Source organism: Mobula birostris, chromosome 4 (genome assembly GCF_030028105.1).
Source record: "Mobula birostris isolate sMobBir1 chromosome 4, sMobBir1.hap1, whole genome shotgun sequence".
Lineage (NCBI taxonomy): Eukaryota > Metazoa > Chordata > Chondrichthyes > Myliobatiformes > Myliobatidae > Mobula > Mobula birostris.
Window position 1 is genome coordinate 210691404 of NC_092373.1, and position 20038 is coordinate 210711441.

Sequence of the window (20038 nt, forward strand, 5' to 3'; positions counted from 1 at the left end):
TCTGACGCCATTATCAGCTCCTTTACTCGGGTTGCTCGGGTTATCCAATTTATACTCCATTAGGTGGGCGATTTCTGCTCTTTTCAATTTTGTGTCTTCATTTCTTCTGCCATTTCCATCTCCGCGTTTCATTTCTCAAAGTTTGATTTCTATAATTGAACGCCTCTAATTTTCAGTCAAGGCACTTCACCGCTGTTAAGGCTGCGCAGAATTTTGTTGTGTGAATTTCTTCGTGTCAAGTTTTCCTAAAAATTGTGTTAATATAATATAGATTAGAGTATTATTTGTTTTCCAATTTTATGACATAATTCGCTTTGGCATGTAAGGTCATTTTCGTGGTCAATGCCCATATTTAGTGTACTGTTTGTGCGGTGTTAAATATTTGGATGATTTTGTCTAGAAGTTCAGCTTCGACATTAGCATTCTGTGAACGCTCTGCATCTGTGTTATTGCTGTAACCGTCCAGTAATGAAGCAGTTCAAATAAATGCTAATTTTTATAATAATTATTGATATCATTAATATTGTTCTCTCTTTTGTATTTACACGGTTTTTCATTTGCACATTGCTTATTTCTCCGTCCTGTTGGATATGGGCTTTAAATGATTTTATTACGGTTCTTGGATATACTGAATGTACTGACGAGAAAAGTGATCTCACGGTTACATAAAGTGGTGCATGTGTACTGCGATAATAATTGCACATAGTGTTTCAAATATTGTACTATACCGTGAATGTTGTTTTTTTTTCATTCCGATGCCATGCAACACCCCTACAGTTTCTGAAAATGGCTTAGCAATTTGTGCGCTCCACGTTGATCTTCCGTTCGTTCACGTCCCTATGCTTAGAGAATATTGATGCAGTGTTCATTTACTACTTCAGTCATCATCGGACCCAAACACAATGCTAATTATTTAGTTGCCGGAGCCGACAAAATGCTTGCCATTTCCTATACTCACTCACACACACACTCACTCTCACTCTCTCTCACTCTCACTCTCACTCTCACTCACTCTCACTCTCTCTCTCTCTCTCTCTCTCTCTCTCTCTCTCTCTCTCTCTCTCTCTCTATATATATATATATATATATATATATATATATATGTCACAGCTAATTTGTGTACTTGCTCATTTCAGGTACTGGGCAACTTCCTTGCCCCATTCAAGTAATGAACATGTAAACAGATTGGGTGTGACATATATATATATGAATAGGGCTTCTTATAATGTCAAGCACTAAACTAAGATGAAAGAAATATATGAATCCCAGAGCTCCACAGAAATTTAGTGACAGTTAAAACATTAACAAGATTATAGCCTATCACTATATTTCAGTGTATAATTGGTACAATAAAACATATAATACTTAATTTAATAATATGACAAAGTATTGCACGGTTGCACTCACTAATTATAAATAAATAAAAATATCAAGCAAGTAAAGAAAAAGACGGTAATCATGTATTTTACCAATTTAAAAGTAATTACCTACTTACCAAATGCCACCAATAAGAAGTTTCACAATACTTTCCACAAAGGGTCAGGCGTAATACATGTTCGGGTGTCTGAAGCTACTCTTGTACTGGTGTTATCTGCTGATCTGTGGTACCGCAGCCATGATTCAGGATTCCACTGAATTAGAGGAGGTCTGTGTAGCTTAACAAACATAAGTGCTGATATATGACTTATGAGAATTCTTGAACGTGTTTTTGATATTATCAAGTTCATGTGACTGAATCCTCTCTCACACTCAGCAGTACTAATAGGAATGACCTGTGAACAGCTCAGTGTTGGACGTAAATCTTGGGGGATGCGGCGTCCACGATCCTCCACATAATATCTGGATTATGATATTGCAGCTTATCCATAATTAGATGGTATTTCAGCAGGCCAGTTGTCTTTATCAAGGACACACATTTCATTTAGCAGGGATTTGGAAGTTTGAGAACCTTTGAAGGATGTTGCCGTGAACATACTGTGCTGCCACTCGTTTATACAACTAGTAAGAAACTGTAGATATTTAATGAAGACAATTTTGTTTTTGCTTGTTAAGGTAATTTCTTCAAACTTCCTCTTTTCAACTGCCTCTTGAGCTTCTAGAGATTTTGTACCACATTGCTCTTTCAGTCCACGCAGTGATCTTATGCTCCATTGGATTTGTTTTTTTTTTCTGCATACACAATCGTAGTAGTGCGTTTCCATAAACACTCTGACAGTAAACCAAGTTCATGAAACGTGTCATACATGAGACTCCAGAGCTAAGTCCAATACAAGCTGTTCTGAAGAAAGTCTTTTCAACAACTCGCGGATACCTCCTCTTATTTACCCCTCGATTGTGACCCCACTAAGGAGCACCAGGCCATTGTCTCCCACACCATCACCGACTTTATCTGCTCAGGGGATCTCCCATCCACTGCTACCAACCTTATAGTTCCCACACCTCACACTTCCCATTTCTGCCTCCCACCCAAGATCCACAAACCTGCCTGTCCTGGCAGACCTATTGTCTCAGCTTCCTCCTGCCACGCTGAACTCATTTCTGCATACCTCAACAGGGTTTTATCCCCCCTTGTTCAATCCCTTCCTACCTATGTTCGTGACACTTCTCACGCTCTTAAACTTTTCGATGATTTTAAGTTCCCTGGCCCCCACCGCTTTATTTTCACCATGGATGTCCAGCCCCTATATACTTCCATCTCCCATCAGGAAGATCTCAAAGCTCTCCGCTTCTTTATGGATTCCAGACCTAATCAGTTTCCCCCTACCACCACTCTGCTCCATCTAGCGAAATTAGTCCTTACTCTTAATAATTTCTCCTTTGGCTCCTCCCACTTCCTCCAAACTAAAGGGTAGCTATGGGCATCCGTATGGGTCCTAACTATGCCTGCCTTTTTGTTGGCTTTGTGGAACAAGCTATGTTCCAAACCTATTCTGGTATCCCCCACTTTTCCTTCGCTACATCGACGACTGCATTGGCACTGCTTCCTTCACATGTGCTGAGCTTGTTGACTTCATTAACTTTGCCTCCAACGTTCACCCTGCCCTCAAGGTTGCCTGGTCCATTTCCGACACCTCCCTCCCCTTTCTAGATCTTTCTGTCTCTATCTCTGGAGACAGCTTATCTACTGATGGCTACTATAAGCCTACTGACTCTCACAGCTATCTGGACTATTCCTCTTCTCACCCTGTCTCTTGCAAAAATGCCATCCCCTTCTCGCAATTCCTCTGTCTCCGCCGCATCTGCTCTCAGGATGAGGCTTTTCATTCCAGGACGAGGGAGATGTCCTCCTTTTTTAAAGAAAGGGGCTTCCCTTCCTCCACCATCATCTATGCCCTCAAACGCATCTCCCCCATTTCACGCACATCTGCTCTCACTCCATCCTCCCGCCACCCCACTAGGAATAGGGTTGCCCTGGTCTTCACCTGCCAGCCCACCAGCCTCCGGGTCCAACATATTATTCTCCGTAACTTCCTCCACCTCCAACGGGATCCCACCACTAAGCACATCTTTCCCTCTGCCCCGCCCCCGCTTTCCGCAGGGATCGCTCCCTACGTGACTCCCTTGTCCATTCATCCCCCCCATCCCTCCCCACTGACCTCCCTCCTGGCACTTATCGTTGTAGGCGGAACAAGTGCTACACATGCCTACACTTCCTCCCTTACCACCATTCAGGGCCCCAGACAGTCCTTCCAGGTGAGGCGACACTTCACCTGTGAGTCGACTGGGGTGATATACTGCGTCCGGTGCTCCCGATGTGGCCTTCTATATATTGGCGAGACCCGACAAAGACTGGGAGATCATTTTGCTGAACACCCACGCTCTGTCTGCCACAGAAAGCAGGATCTCCCAGTGGCCACACATTTTAATTCCACATCCCATTCCCATTCTGATATGTCTATCCACGGCCTCCTCTACTGTAAAGGTGAAGTCACACCCAGGTTGGAGGAACAACACCTTATATTCCGTCTGGGTAGCCTCCAACCTGATGGCATGAACATTGAGTTCTCTAACTTCCGCTAATGCCCCACCTCCCCCTCGTACCCCATCCATTATAGATTTATATACACACATTCTTTCTCTCTCTCTCCTTTTTCTCCCTCTGTCCCTCTGACTATACCCCTTGCTCATCCTCTGGGTTTGCCCCCCCCTTTCCTTCTCCCTGGGCCTCCTGTCCCATGATCCTCTCATATCCCCATTGCCAATCACCTGTCCAGCTCTTGGCTTCATCCCTCCCCCTCCTGCCTTCTCCTATCATTTTGGATCTCCCCCTCCCCCTTTCACTTTCAAATCTCTTACTCGCTCTTCCTTCAGTTAGTCCTGACGAAGGGTCTCGGCCCGAAACGTCGACTGTACCGCTTACTAGAGATGTTGCCTGGCCTGCTGCGTTCACCAGCAACTTTGGTATGTGTGGCTTGAATTTCCAGCATCTGCAGAATTCCTCGTGTTTGCGTTCAACAGACCTTCTTCGGTTTTTCTGTCACTTCCAGATCTTGTTTCACCCTTTATTGCTTTCTCAAAATTAAAACACAGTGTTTCATAATCTTGCCATGCCGCTGAAACTGTTCGAAACGAGCTGGCAACCCACCTGGTGCCCAGAACACGCCCTATTTTGCAAATTTGTTGTTCTTGTTGAGAGGCATATTCAGACAGTTCCTTTTAATTTAGAGGTGATCTACTGTAAACAGAGTACAATTTGTCCATAAATGATTGAAAATGATTTATTCCATCGGCGACTCTCACCGAATCACCTACTGCAAGTTCTAATCTGTGATTAAGACAATGCCAATTATCACATCAAGGTAATGTTCCTTGAGAATTGTAGCAACACCAGATTTGACACCAAGCATTACACTTGCCCCATCGCTAGCAAATACTACAAGGTTCTGTTTCAAGTAAGAATCATTAAACCTATGGTGATTGAGACATTTCAATAGATGCTTAGCAATAGTTGCAGCTTTCTGATCAGGCAGTTCAATTAGATCTAAAAACATAAAATGGCGATCACCTTTCTTATCACTTTTATATTTCAAATAAACTATTCGGACAGTCTTAATGCTCAGGCTTTTTGATTCATCAATAAAAACAGAATATTTGCCATTTATCTGCTTGATACGCTAGCAAATTTTATTTTCATATTAATGGCTCTGTGATTAATTATCTTTGTAGCACTAGTATAGGAATGCAGTCCAATTCCAATGTCAATACCATTTTTTTGAAGTTACAATCAGCTAAAGTGATCAGAGTATGGTCTGTCATTCTGAGCTAAATAATATGCAGAATGAAAAATTGAACAAGTTGCCTTTAGATGTGAAGCATTCATGGTGTTACATAATTTTCCAAGAGCATCTTAACTAGCTATATTTTCAACACTTAGAGCAGCAGTGTGAGGTTTTGATAGTTTGTGATCAACATTTATTTTTCTGAGAGACTTCAGGAGTGTACTTCGATCAGCTCCATAATAGGATACTTGGTACATCTGCCCTGCCGATTCTCCCATGATCTTTAAGTTCGTGAGGCTGTAGCGCTTTACATAGCTAGCCAGCCATCCCTTACTAGCCGTAAATTCCTTCCTCTCGCTCTCCTCAAACCTCTCACAATAGTGCTCATTGAGGCTAAGTGCTTTTACACGCATAATTTTGCCATCAATAGGGATATCCTTCTGTGACATGTCCTCTTGCCACACACTTAATGCTTTCTCAGTCTTTGCCAGCACTTTATCAGGAACCAGAGAGACCATTTTTGCCGTTGTAGGGGTAGCACTAACACTTCCACGAGTTTCAGCTTCTTTCTGCTTTATTGTGTGAATACTTGATTCGTTCTTGCCGACTTCGGCAAGGGACATGCTGCTTACCAAAATATTGATTGGTGCGTGGAATACACTGCCTGAGTCAGTGGTGGAGGCAGATACACTAGTGAAGTTTAAGAGACTACTAGACAGGTATATGGAGGAATTTAAGGTGGGGGCTTATATGGGAGGCAGGGTTGAGGGTCGGCACAACATTGTGGGCCAAAGGGCCTGTACTGTGCTGTACTATTCTATGTTCTATGTTCAATGTTTTCCTTTACCCTACCCGCCAAGACCTTCTCGTGCCCCTTTCTTGCTCTTCTCAGCCCCTTCTTAAGCTCCTTTCTTGCTTCCCTATATTCCTCAATAGACCCATCTGATCGCTGCTTCCTAAACCTCATGTATGCTGCCTTCTTCCACCTGACTAGATTTTCCACCTCACTTGTCACCCATGGTTCCTTCACCTTACCATTCTTTATCTTCCTCACTGGGACAAATTTATCACTAACATCCTGCAAGAGATCTCTAAACATCGACCACATGTCCATAGCACATTTCTTTGCAAAAACATCATCCCAATTCACAACCGCAAGTTCTAGCCTTATAGCCTCATAATTTGCCCTTCCCCAATTAAAAACTTTCCTGTCCTTTCTGATTCTATCCTTTTCCATGATAATGCTAAAGGCCAGGGAGCGGTGGTCACTGTCTCCAGGTGCTCACCCACTGAGAGATCTGTGACCTGACTCAGTTCATTACCTAGTACTAGATCTAGTATGGCATTACCCCTACTCGGCCTGTCCACATACTGTGACAGGAATTCATCCTGGACACACTTAACAAACTCTGCCCCATCTAAACCCTTGGAACTAATCAGGTGCCAATCAATATTAGGGAAGTTAAAGTCACCCATGATAACAACCCTGTCATTTTTGCACCTTTCCAAAATCTGCCTCCCAATCTGCTCCTCTGTATCTCTGCTGCTACCAGGGGGCCTATAGAATACCCCCAATAGAGTAACTGCTCCCTTCCTGTTCCTGACTTCCACCCATACTGACTCAAAAGAGGATCCTGCTCCATTACCCGCCCTTTCTGTAGCTGTAATAGTATCCCTGACCAGTAATGCCACCCCTCCTCCCCTTTTTCACCCCTCTCTACCCCTTTTAAAGCACTGAAATCCGGGATATTGAGAATCCATTCCTGCCCTGGTGCCAGCCAAGTCTCTGTAATGGCCACTACATCATAATTCCATGTATGTATACAAGCTCTCAGTTCATCACTTTCCTCAAAGCCTCTCTATATGTTAGATATGGCTTTACTTCATGCATTTCTTTCATGGCTCTATCGCTCTGGGTCCCATCCCCCTTGAAAATTAGTTTAAACCCTCCCGAACCATGCCAGTGAACCTACCTGCAAGGATATTGCTCCCCCTCGAGTTCAGGTGCACCCATCCAATCTGTACAGGTCCCACCTTCCCCAGAAGAGATCCCAATGATCCAAAAATCTAAAACCCTGCTCCCTGCACCAACTCCTCAGCCACGCATTCAACTGCCATCTCCTCCAATTCTTACCATCACTGTCACGTAGCACTGGCAGCAATCCTGAGAACGCCACCCTTGAGGTCCTGTTCTTCAGCCTTCTGCCTAGTTCCTGAAACTCACACTTCAGGACCTCATCCCTCATCCTGCCTATGTCGTTGGTCCCAACATGTATCACAACTTCTGGTTGCTTTCCCCCTCGTACCAGGATGTCGTGCACCCAGTCAGAGACATCCCAGACCCTGGCACCCGGGAGGCAACAAACCATGCGGGTGTCCTTCTCACGTCCACAAAACCTCCTGTCTGCTCCCCTGACTATAGAGTCCCCACTGACGACAGCTCTCCTCTTCTCCATCCCACCCTTCTGCACCACAGGGTCAGACTCGGTGCCGGAGGCCCTGCCACCGAGGCTTACACCTGGTCGGTCGTCCCCGCCAACAGTATCCAGGACAGTAAACTTATTATTCAGGGGAATGGATACAGGGGTGCTCTGCACTGCCTGTCTGCTCACCTTCGCTTTCCTCCCTCTGACTGTCACGCAACGACCTGCTTCCAACAGCCTATGTGTGACTACCTCCCTGTAGCTCTCATCTATAGCTGCCTCATTCTCCCTTATGAGACGAAGGTCATCCAGCTGCTGCTCCAGATTCCTTACACGGTCTTCCAGATTGCCCAGCCGTATGCACTTCTGGCAGATGTGACTCTGTGGGAGAGGGGAGTTCCCCCAAGACTGCCACATCTCACATGAGAGGCACATCACCGTCTCAGGAGACATTGTAAAGACTAACTGCGCACAAGCTTGTCCTCCGCCTCCTCTTGTCGGAGCCTCTCGAGTCATGGCCTCAAAGCTCCACTCCTTCACTGGCCCACTCACTCACTGGCCGCTTTCCACAAGGGCTGTATAACTAATAATCTCCTTCTACCTTATACCTCCTCCAATCACCCATGCTGTGAACCACATTGTGGAGGTCCAAGACGGCGACTTCTACAAAGAAGGGATCCGTATGCTCCACGACTAACTGTGTAAATATAGGAGGGGACTATGTTGAAAAAAATAAAATAAATGTGCTAGGTTTCCTAAAATTGACTCCTTCTATCTTAGGCCATGAACTTATTAATCACCCCTCGTATCTCTCTTCATAAGTGCCGTGCTATAGCTTTGCATAGTCTGTTGATCGTTTGTGTTGGAAGGCGAATGGTGGGGTGTCCAGTGTACGTGGTTGCATGTTGAAAACTTAGACCTTGACTAGCCTCCAAAAGCATTTGTTTATGATTGAGGTAAGTGCGACAGGACGCCGATGGTCCAAACATGGTACTTTGGTGTTCAAATGTTGTGAAGCTGGAGGGCACGACACAGTGGGAGAGGGAAATATTGAAAATGTCTGTGAACACACCAGCCAGCTGTGCCACATGCACTTTGAGTTCTTGCCCTGAGTGCTGCACAATCATTCGCTAATGAGATGCATGGGATTCAGTGGGTGACTGTGAAACGACGGCGTTCCACAACGCGGTTCCATAGTCTACATTGGGTCTCACCAATGTGAAGGCTGCTGCGGATATAAGCGTCTGACCTGAATTTTACTGAAATTTCAATTAAAGTTTGTTGATAGATTTGGCCATAATACCAGAAGATATAGGGGCAGAATTCGGCCATTCCGTCTATTCCATCATGAATGATATATTATCCCTCTCAATGCCATTCTCCTGCCTTTTCGTTGTCACCTTTGACACACTTCATAATCAAAAACCCGTCAATCTCCGCTTAAAAATGGGATTGGGTTTAAGAGCCTAGAGGTAATGTTACAGCATTAAAGGACCCTGATCAGACCCCAGTTGGAGTACTGTACTCAGTTCTGGTCACCTCACTACAGAAAGGATGTGGAAACTACAGAAAGGGTGCAGATGAGATTTACAGGGAAGTTGCCTGGATTGGGGAGCATGCCTTATGAGAATAGGTTGAGTGAACTCAGCCTTTTCTCCTTGGAGCGACGGAGGATGAGAGGTGACCTGATAGAGGTGTATAAGATAATGACAGGCATTGATTATGAGACTCAGAGGCTTTTTCCCAGGGCTGAAATGGCTATCACAAGAGGGCATAGTTTTAATGTGCTTCGAGGTAGGTACAGAGGAGATGCCAGGTGTATGTTTTTTTTTTACGCAGAGAGTGGTGAGTGCGTGGAATGGGCTGCCGGCGGTGGTGGTGGAGGCAGATATGAAAGGGTCTTTTAAGAGACTCCTGGACAGGAACTTAGAAAAATAGAGGGTTATAGGTAACCCTGGGTAATTTCCAAAGTAGGCACATGTTTGACACAGCTTTGTGGGCTGAAGGGCCTGTATTGTGCTGTAGGTTTTCTACATTGCTAAAAAAAATACCCATTTACTTAGTTCCACAGATATCCTCGCAATGACCTCCACATATAAATAACCTCCTGATAACAAAACGTCCTCCTTATCCCTGTTCTAAAGGACGTCCGAATATTCTGATGTGCCTCCTTGATCCTAAACTCAACCACAATTGGAAACACCCCTCCATGTCCAGTCCTTTCAATATTCAATAGGTTTCAGAGAGAACCCCACCTCCTTCTTCTAAACTCCAACGAGTACAGGGGCAGAGTCACAAAACGATCCTCAGACACTAAAGCTTTCATTCCGGGATCATTCTCGTCACCGTGCTCTTGATCCTTTCCAATGACAGCACAACTGTTCTCAGATTAGGGACCAGACTGTTCATCTTGTTCCAAGCGTGGTCTGACCAATACTTTGTAAAGACTCACCATTACAGTCACGCTTTTGTATTCCAGTTCTCTCCAAATGAATGCTGACATTGTATTTATCGTCCTTACTACCAACTCAGCCTGCACATACTCTTTCGGAAATCCTGCACCGGGTCTTCCGATTCTCCTGGCACTTTGAATATTTGAATTTACTGCCTGTTTGGAACTTAGTCCACGCTTTCAACGAAGTGCACATTCATTCAAATCCCGACAATGACACTGTATTGAGTTAACCCACCTTATGATGCTCCAGTGAGCTCACAATAAATAGAGGCCACATTTCTGTTTGGAGTGAGCAAAGAGTTTTACTCAATCATCCCCGCTGCTGCAACACCAGCAACTTCACATCAGGGAGGAAGTTCAAATCAGCTCTGTGTTAAATGTTTAACCATCATGGCGACTGGAGGCAGCTGCAGGTTCATGGGGGACTGTTACTGTCAGAATCTGCAGTTCTTACGGCTGCTCATCGCACCCAGGACTGAACCCTAGTCACTGAGAATTGGAGGAGTCTGTTCTGCTGATGTTAGCCTTAAACTACACTGGTGTTTAATATCGTGGATCTGTGAAAGATAAATCAGTTCTGTATCAAATCCCGTGTCACAGGTACTTACTGTCTCTACCACACTCAGATTGTACACTAGAGAGGCCAATCGGCCCATCTGGTCCCTGCCCATGTTTCTGTTCCATATCAGTATTTTAAAATCTATCCCTGCTGCTCCCCTCTCACTCTCCCTGTGATGACAGGTTGGAACTAGTCACCATTCCATTGGAGAAGAGATTTCCCTTAAATTTCAAAGAATCATATAAATCTACGACACATTCAGGACCTTCGGCCCACAATGTTGTGCCAACCATGTAACCCACACTAGAAATTGTCTAGAATTACCCTACTGTATAGCCCTCTATTTTTCAAGGCTCCATGTAACAATCTAAGAGTCTCTTAAAATACCCAGTTGTATTCGCCTGCACCACCGTCACCAGCAGTGCATTCCGCACACCCACCACTCTTTGTGTAAAAAAACGTACCTCTGACATTTCCCTTGCAAATACATCTATGCACCTTAAAACCATGTCCGCTCATGTTAGCCATTTCCGTCCTGGGAAAAAAGCCTGTGGCTATCTACACGATCAAAGTCTCTCATCACCTTTTACACCTGATGAATTCCCCGCATGATTTTCTCTGGACTGAATAAGACGATGAGCTCACTGTGGTTTTGACGTTCCCCAGGGCTCTGGAGTAAGATGGTTAAACTCCTTCTTCCCTGCTCTTTTCAATGTTTTGGGTCATTTTCACTAATTTTTAAAGGACTGTGCCTCAGACAAGTGGGTTGTTGCAATGCACCTCCAAAGTCTGACAGCAGACTACCGAGTGAATCTTCGGTGGAGCAGAGTCAGAAACCAAAGAGTTGCCAGCCTGAGTCGGGGTTTTGGGGCTCCAGAAAGAGATAGGGCCTAGAGCAGGAAGAGGATTCAGACCAGCAAGATGTGGCTACAAATGAAAGATCAGAAACATTTGGAAACTGATTGATCCAAAAAAAGTTGGTTAATTTCTGCAAAATATTGGTGGAAATCAACAGATCAGGCAGCAAATGTGAAGAGGAATAAATAGACAACGTTTAGGCCGAGCCCCTTCAGCATGTCTAGACTGTGTACTCCTCTGCTTATTTGCTGCCCGAAATGCAGAGTTCTTGCAGCATTTTGTGTGTGTGCGTCTTTGTATTTCTAGCAGCTGCAGAATCTCTTGTGTTTTATACCTGCATGTGTAAGAGGATTGTACTTTGGCATTAGATAAACGGAATCTCTGTTGATATTGAGTATATTGTTTATGGAAGCCGCTTTCTGCATTAAAACAGCTGCTGAGTTTTCTACACATAAAAAAAAACTGCAGACATGGAACCGGTGCTTGCAGAAACTCTTAATGGCACGGTGATTACCATGAAAGCTCTGCATAACAATTTCCTCTGCCACTGAAGCACCGGTGAAATGCGCAGGCGTCAGGGTTGCGGATGCGCCTGAATATCGCACATGCGCAGTGTACTCAAAAGTTTTCCGGGCAATCGGCGGCAGGTAAGATCGCGTCTCCGGGTCTGATATTTCAACACCGACTGAAGTCAGTTGCCGTGAACCGCGGACACCGTGGCCCGCAATCCCGGGACAGTCCTGCCCTTTTCCCTCTCTCTCAGCCCCACGATCCTTACACGGGCCCCGAGGAGCTTCTGGCTGATGAGGGAATGGGACCCGATGGGTCTCTCAGACAGAGCTGAGCTCCAGCTGTCTAAATGCAAGGATTGGGAACTCGGAGAAAGGGAACAAAATCTTTTACGTCAGCATTTGAGAAAATCACCTTTGTTCTACCTCCAGTTACAAACAAGAGAAAATCTGCAGATGCTGGAAATCCAAGCAACACACACAAAATGCCGGAGGAACTCAGCATTAGTACTCTTTTGCATAGATGCTGCCTGGCCTGCTGAGTTCCTCCAGCATTTTGTGTGTGTTGCTTGTTCTACCTCCTCTTGTTCTGGTACATTCCTACCCATGAGAAAACGTTTTGACCCATTCTGTCTGGGTACATATGATATCAAACACCTTTGCCCTGGTCAACAAGTAGCTTTCACATCACAAATGTGTCAGACTCCAATGAGACAGACTACTGCCCTTCCCTTCATATTCATTGGCATTGCCATCAATGAGTTCACCACCGTTCGTCATATGGGGAGGTTTCAGGGGAAATATTTACGTACAATTCAGAAACTGGTGTTACCTGTGTGTATTGTGGTGATGCAAGAGTTGCTGGAGAATTTGCAAGTGGGAAGAAGTGGAGTGATATTTGGAAATCTGACTTTTTAAAGCATCACTTAGCAACCAAGTCACATATGGACAGTGTGCAATAGCTCTGGTGAGAAAATCCTTCATAACCCACTACAGGCCTGCTACAAAGGCTGTGTGAGAGTGCAGATGAACTCGATCAAACCCAGAGGAGATCGTTTCCTATTAACAATGATTTGCTAGCTGTTGAAATGAATTCCTCTCTATATAAAATTCAGCATGCACATGTTGTTGTCACCATGCAAAAAAAATGCATAGCACAAGATTCTTGTGCCCACGGTCATTACAAATTAGAGGGGACATTCATGGGAAGTTGGGGAGACCTCCAGTGTCCCTGATGCCCTCAACTACAAGATGTGCATCCATCTAGGAAGGATGTGGAAGCATTGGAAAGGGTACAGAGGAGATTTACCAGGATGCTGCCTGGTTTAGAAAGTATGCATTATGATCAGAGGTGAAGGGAGCTAGGGCTTTACTCTTTGGAGAGAAGGAGGATGAGAGGAGACATGATAGAGGTATACAAGATAATAAGAGGAATAGATAGAGTGTATACCCAGCGCCTCTTCCACGAGGCACCACTGCTCAATACAAGAGGACATAGCTTTAAGGTAAGGGGTGGGAAGTTCAAGGGGGATGTTAGAGCAAGGTTTTTTACTCAGAGAGTGGTTGGTGCGTGGAATGCACTGCCTGAGTCAGTGGTGGAGGCAGATGCACTAGTGAAGTTTAAGAGACTACTAGACTGGTATCTGGAGGAATTTAAGGTGGGGGCTTATATGGGAGGCAGGGTTTGAGGGTCGGCACAACATTGTGGGCCGAAGGGCCTGTACTGTGCTGTACTATTCTATGTTCTATGTTCAGCTGCAGCTTGTAACCCTTCACTTCAAGGAGTTGGAGCTGAAAATGGATGAGTTCCTGATCATATGGGAGTCAGAGGGGATGAGAGATATGACATGAAGAGAGGTGAGTTACACCCAAGGTGCAGGACACAGGAAACTAGGTGAGAGTCAGGAAGGGGAATGAGGTTAAATAGCCATCACAGAGTACTCTTGTGGCCATTCCCCACAACAACTGGTAGACCACTTTAGACACTGCTGGGGGTGGGGTTATTACCTGGCAGTAGAAAGTCAAAGGGGTAATACGTGATTCGTTCTTTAGGAGAACAGAACTAGAAGGGGACGAATATCCTTGTGGTAAGGCTTGCTAGTGCCACTCTCGTCATGAATTAATCAGTCTGATGGTCTGGTGGAATAAGCTGTCCCAGACCCTGGTGGTCCTAGCTTTTATGCTGCGGTACCACTTCCTGGATGGTAGCACCTGGAACAGTTTGTGGTTGGGGTGACTCAGGTCCCCAGTGATCCTTTGGGCTCTTTTTATACACCTGTCTTTGTAAATGTCCTGGATAGTGGTAAGTTCACATCTACAGATGTTTTGTTCCCAAAACTAACGAATACTCTATCATCCCTTTGGCTTTCCTCTTCCAGATCAAAAAACACAGAATCAGAATCAGGTTTATTATCACCAATGTGTCGTGAAACTTGTTAACTTAGCAGCAGCAGTTCAATCCAATACATAATATACGTTTGTAGAAAAAAAAATCTTGTTCATTATTCTTTACAGAGTATATGTATATATATTAAATCTCTTGTAAAAAAAAACCCAGAAATAATATACATTAAAAAAGTGAGGTAGTGTCCAGGGTTCAATGTCCATTTAGGAATCAGATGGCAGAGGGGAAGAAGCTGTTCCTGAATTGCTGAGTGTGTGCCGTCAGGCTTCTGTACCTCCTACCTGATGGTAACAGTGAGAAAGGGGCTTTCCCTGGGTGCTGGAGGTCCTTAATAAAGGATGCTGCCTTTCTGAGACACAGCTCCCTAAAGTTGTCCTGAGTACTTTGTAGGCTAGTACCCAAGATGGAGCTAACTAAATTTACAACCGTTTTTACAAACAAGGAGGTGCATACAAGTTACAGAGAGATAGGAATAAATGGGGTAGTTACAAAGTACATGAAATTCAAATGAACACTTATGAAAGAAATAAAAGAAGGCATGAGGTTGCCCCAGCAGACAAGGTGAAGGAGAATCCTCAGGGATTCTGCAGATATGTTAAGAGCAAAAAGATTGTAAGGGAGAAAATTAATCCTCTGGAAGATCAGAATGGTAATCCATACGAGGAGACAAAATAGATGGGGGAGATTTTAAATCCCCGGGGCCTGACAAGTTGTTCCCTGGGACCCTGCAGAAGACAAGTGCAGAATATGTCGAGGCACAAGCACAGACAGTTAAATCATCCTTAGTGACAGGTGAGGTACTGGAGGATTGGAGGACAGCTAATATTGTTCTGCTGTTCAATAAAGGTTCTAAAATAAACTAAGAAATTATACATTGGTGAGCTTGACAGCAGTAGGGAGAAAGTTATTGGAACATATGTGCAGAGACCAGATATATAAGTATTTGGATAGATGTGAACTGATTAAGAATAGACAGCTTGGCTTTGTGCATGGTAGGTCATGTCTAACAAATCTTATGAGTTTCTTGAAGAAGTTATAAGTAAAGTGGATGAAGGCAAGACAGTGGATTTTGTCTACATGGACTTTAGCAAGGCACTTGACAAAGTCTCAAATGGGAGGTTGGTCAAGAAGGTTCTGTCACTCAGCATTCAAGATGCGATAGTAAATTGGATGAGACACTGGCTTTGGGAGAAGCCAGAGTGTGGTAGCAGATGGTTGCCTCTCTGACTGCAGGCCGGTGACTAGTGGTTGCCACAGGGATCAGTGCCGGATCTGTTGTTGTTTGTCATCTGTATCAGTAATCTGGATGTTAACATGGTTAGCTGGATCAGCAAATTTGTGGATGACACCAAGATTGGTGGTGTAGTGGACAGTGAGGAAGACTGTCATGGCTTGCAGTGTGATCTGGACCAGCTGATGAGAAATGGAAAATGGAATTTAATGCAGACAAGTGCGAGGTGTTTCACTTTGGGAGGACCTACCAGGGTAAGTCTTACACAGTGACTAGTAGTGCACTGAGAAGTGTTGTTGAAGAAAGGGATCTGGGAATACAGGTCTATAATTCAATGGAAGTGGTGTTACAGTTAGATAGGGACAGATAGAAAGATTTTGGCACATTGGCCTTCATAAACCAAAGTACTGAGTACAGGAGATGGATGTTATGTTGCCTTTCTACAAGACATTGGTGAACCTAATTTGGAGTATTGTGTGCAGTTTTGGTCACCAACCTACAGGAAAGTTGTAAAAGTGGTTGAAAGAGTTCAGAGAAAATTCACAAGCATGTTGCCAGGTCTGGAGGACTTGGGTTATAAGGAGAGATTGAACTGGACTTTATTCCTTGGAATGTAGAAGATTGGGGAGAGATTTGATGGAGGTGTACCACAATTATGAGGGTTATAGATAAGGTCAATGTAAGCTGGCTTTTACCACTGAGATTGGGTGGGACTATAACCAGAGGCCATGGGTTAAGGGTGAAAGGTGAGACATTAAGGGGAACATGAGGTCTCTTCACACAGATGGTCTTCCGGGTATGGAACGAGCAGCCAGCATAACTGGTGCATGCAAGCTCAATTTCAACATTTAAGAGGTTCCGAAAGGTTCCTGAATGGTAGGGGTATGGGACAAGACAGTTTAAATAGCTCGGCACAAACTAGATGAGCCAAAGGGTCTGTTTCTGTGTTGTACTTTTCTATGACTGTGACAAGAACCTGAAATAAAACGAATATTCACTCAAATTCAATTTAACAGCTGTGCAGACCAATCTGAGTAGGAGATTGGCTATATTTAAGCGGGAGTTAGATATGGCCCTTGTGGCTAAAGGGATCAGGGGGTATGGAGAGAAGGCAGGTACAGGGTTCTGAGTTGGATGATCAACCATGATCATACTGAATGGTGGTGCAGGCTCAAAGGGCCAAATGACCTACTCCTGCACCTATCTTCTATGTTTCTATGAGATATTTACATGGCGTTAAAACTGTGGCACTTTAAATTAACAGTACATAAAAGAAAGTCCCAGCTGCACATTAACAAAGGCTATTTACTTGAGAGTGATTCAGTTACTGTGGGGCCAGGCACCCATGCAGCTCAGTGGGAACAGGGAATAATACTAATGGAGAGAGTCAAACTGAGCCAGGTCACAGATTGGAGATGGCAGAAATGTCCCATTCTTCCAGAGACAGGAAGAGCATCAGAGAGTTTGATGGTCATTTCAGATACCAGCACTTTGCCCAGTTACAGGATAATTTCTCTCTCTAACTTGGGTTGAACTTCACTGTAACAGTGTGATGCCAGATCACATCCTGGCAACTAAAGTGATCTCATCTGAAATGTTGTCCTTCACCCATTGATGGATTTTGTAAATCTTTTTACAGGTAAAAAATAACAAGGAATTTGTCTATGGGAATTCAAACACAACACACCAGTTTTGCTGTCTCTGTCTAGATATTTAAGAAGTGGAGCAAGAGATTCAATCAACCATCCTTCCTGCTCAGACTGTGGGGAGGGATTCACTCAATTATCTGATCGACTGGCACGCCCGTCATTTTACCCAGGGAAAAGGCCGTTCACCAGCTCAGACAGTGGGAATGGATTCACTCGGTCATCTCAACTGAACGTACATCAGCAAGTTCACTCTGGGCCAAGGCCATTCATCTGTTCTGTGTATGAGAAGCGATTCAGTTCATCTTCCCACCTGTGGTCACACCAGTCAGTTCACACTGGGCAGAGGGTGGTTATCTGCTGATTTGTGGGGAAGGATTCACTTGGTCATCTGACCTAATGGCTCACCAGCAAGTTCACACTGGGGAGCAGCCGTTCACCTGCTCAGACTGCGGAAAGGGATTCACTAAATCATCTAAATTGAAGGTACATCAGCGAGTTCATACTGGGGAGAGGCCGTTCACCTGCTCAGAGTGTGGGAAAGGATTCACTCAGTCATCCAACCTTCAAGCACACCGTTCAGTTCACACTGTGGAGAGGCCGTTCACCTGCTCAGACTGTGGCAAGGGATTCACTCGGTCATCATCCCTACAGAGACACCAGTCAGTTCACACTGGGGAGTTGCGGTTCACCTGCTCAGACTGTGGAAAGGGATTCAATCAGTCATCCTCCCTATTGGTACACCAGCAAGTTCACTCCGGGGAGCGGCCGTTCACCTGCTTAGTCTGTGGGAAGGGATTCATTTGCTCATCTAAACTGAAGGTACATCAGCGAGTTCACACCGGAGAGAGGCCGTTCGCCTGTTTAGACTGTGGGAAGGGATTCACTCGGTCATCTCAACTGAAGGAACATCAGCGAGTTCACAGTGGGGAGAGGCCGTTTAAATGCTCAGACTGTGGGATGGGATTCACTCGGTCATCCGACCTATTGGTACACCAGCGAGTTCACACTGGGGAGAGGCCATTCACCTGCTCACTCTGTGGGAAAGGATTCACTTTATTATCTCACCTACTGAGACACCAGTCAGTTCACACTGGGGAGAGGCCATTCACCTGCTCATTCTGCGGGAAGACTTTCACTCAGTCATCTGACCTGCAGAGTCACCAACGAGTTCACACTGGGGAGAAGCCATTCACCTGCTCAGACTGTGGGAAAGGATTCACTTTATTATCTTCTCTACGGAGACACCAGTTAATTCAGACCGGGGAGAGGCCGTTCACCTGCTCAGTCTGTGGGAAGGGCTTCACTCGGTCATCCGACCTACAGAGTCACCAACGAATTCACACTGGGGAGAGGCCATTCACCTGCTCAGTCTGTGGGAAGACTTTCACTCAGTCATCCACCCTACAGAGACATCAACGAGTTCACACTGGGGAGAAGCCATTCACCTGCTCAGACTGTGGAAAAGGATTCACTCAATCATCCAACCTATTGGCACACCAGTCACTTCACACTGGGGAGAGGCCATTCATCTGCTCAGAATGTGGAAAGGGATTCACTCAGTCATCTCATCTACTGAAACACCAGCGAGTTCACACTGGGTAGAGGCAGATCACCTGTTCAGACTTTGGGAAGAGATTCTCTCAGCCATCTCCACCAAATGTGCATCATTGGGTTCACAATGGGGAGAGGCCGTTGGCCTGCCATGAATGTGGGAAGGATTCACTTAGTAATCTAACCTTGTGACACATACCAGGTTCACAATGGGTAGAAAGTTTCAATAAGCTGCCTGCTAGATATTTGTCCATCACCATTGCTAAATGTAATTTCGAGAGTGACTGTCAGTGCTGAACTCTGCAATTATTACTGCTGTTCACCACACCCAGTTCTGGGAGGAATTTCTTCTGCTGCACATTCACCTTTAATGGGACTGGGTTTTAATATCCTGGTTCTGAGACAAATAAATCCGTTCTATTTTAAACTCTGTCTTCAGTACTTAGTGAATTTATAACACACCTAGTAGAGAGTCAACTCAGGCCGGCTGGACCCTGCCAGTGATTCTGTTCCACAACAATCCTTTAAAATCCTCCCCTGTTGTTTACCTCTTGCATTCCCTGTGGTGATGGATTCCATACAGTCACCACTCTGTGGGTGAAGAGGTTTCCCTTGAATTTTCTGCACACTGAAGAAGTTGATCTGACTGCAGTTCTGTCTGAGATGTTCTTCACCCCTCTAATCTCTGGGCTGAGGAAGAATGACATTGGCAGTTAACCTCCTTAATCACGACTCATTTCCACATTATGGGTCCTTTTCCCTGCTTCTAAATGGTTGTTAGAAAACACCACTGTTCTCTCAAGACTGAAAGCAGAATGGAAAACCATTAGTTAGATGTTCAGCAGAGCAGGGTCAGAAACCAGAGGTGGAAAACACAGGGCAGAGTTTGGGGCTCTGGATGATGGTCGAGGTAAGAACGTATGATGAGGAGAAGGAATCAGCTGCGAGACGTGGCAACGAATGACAGAGTAGCAATATTTGGAAGCTGATTGACAGAGAAAATCTTTCGGTTGTCTGACTGATGACACAAACAATACCTGTGGTGAGGTGCTCCACTGGTCGAGGAGCGTGTGTGTTGGGAATGGTTTTATCTATTGAGGGAGTTGTTCCCGCTTGTTTATCCTGTAATATTATATCCGGATGGTTATTATTGGTTGTCCTATCTGAACTAACATATTGC

The 20038-nt window shown here is 44.9% G+C and overlaps 1 pseudogene; it reads left to right on the forward strand.

Annotated features, from left to right (window-relative positions):
• Positions 1-12133: 12133 nt before the first annotated feature.
• The window catches only part of LOC140197115 (uncharacterized), a 29449-nt pseudogene continuing 21544 nt past the window's right edge, over positions 12134-20038 (forward strand).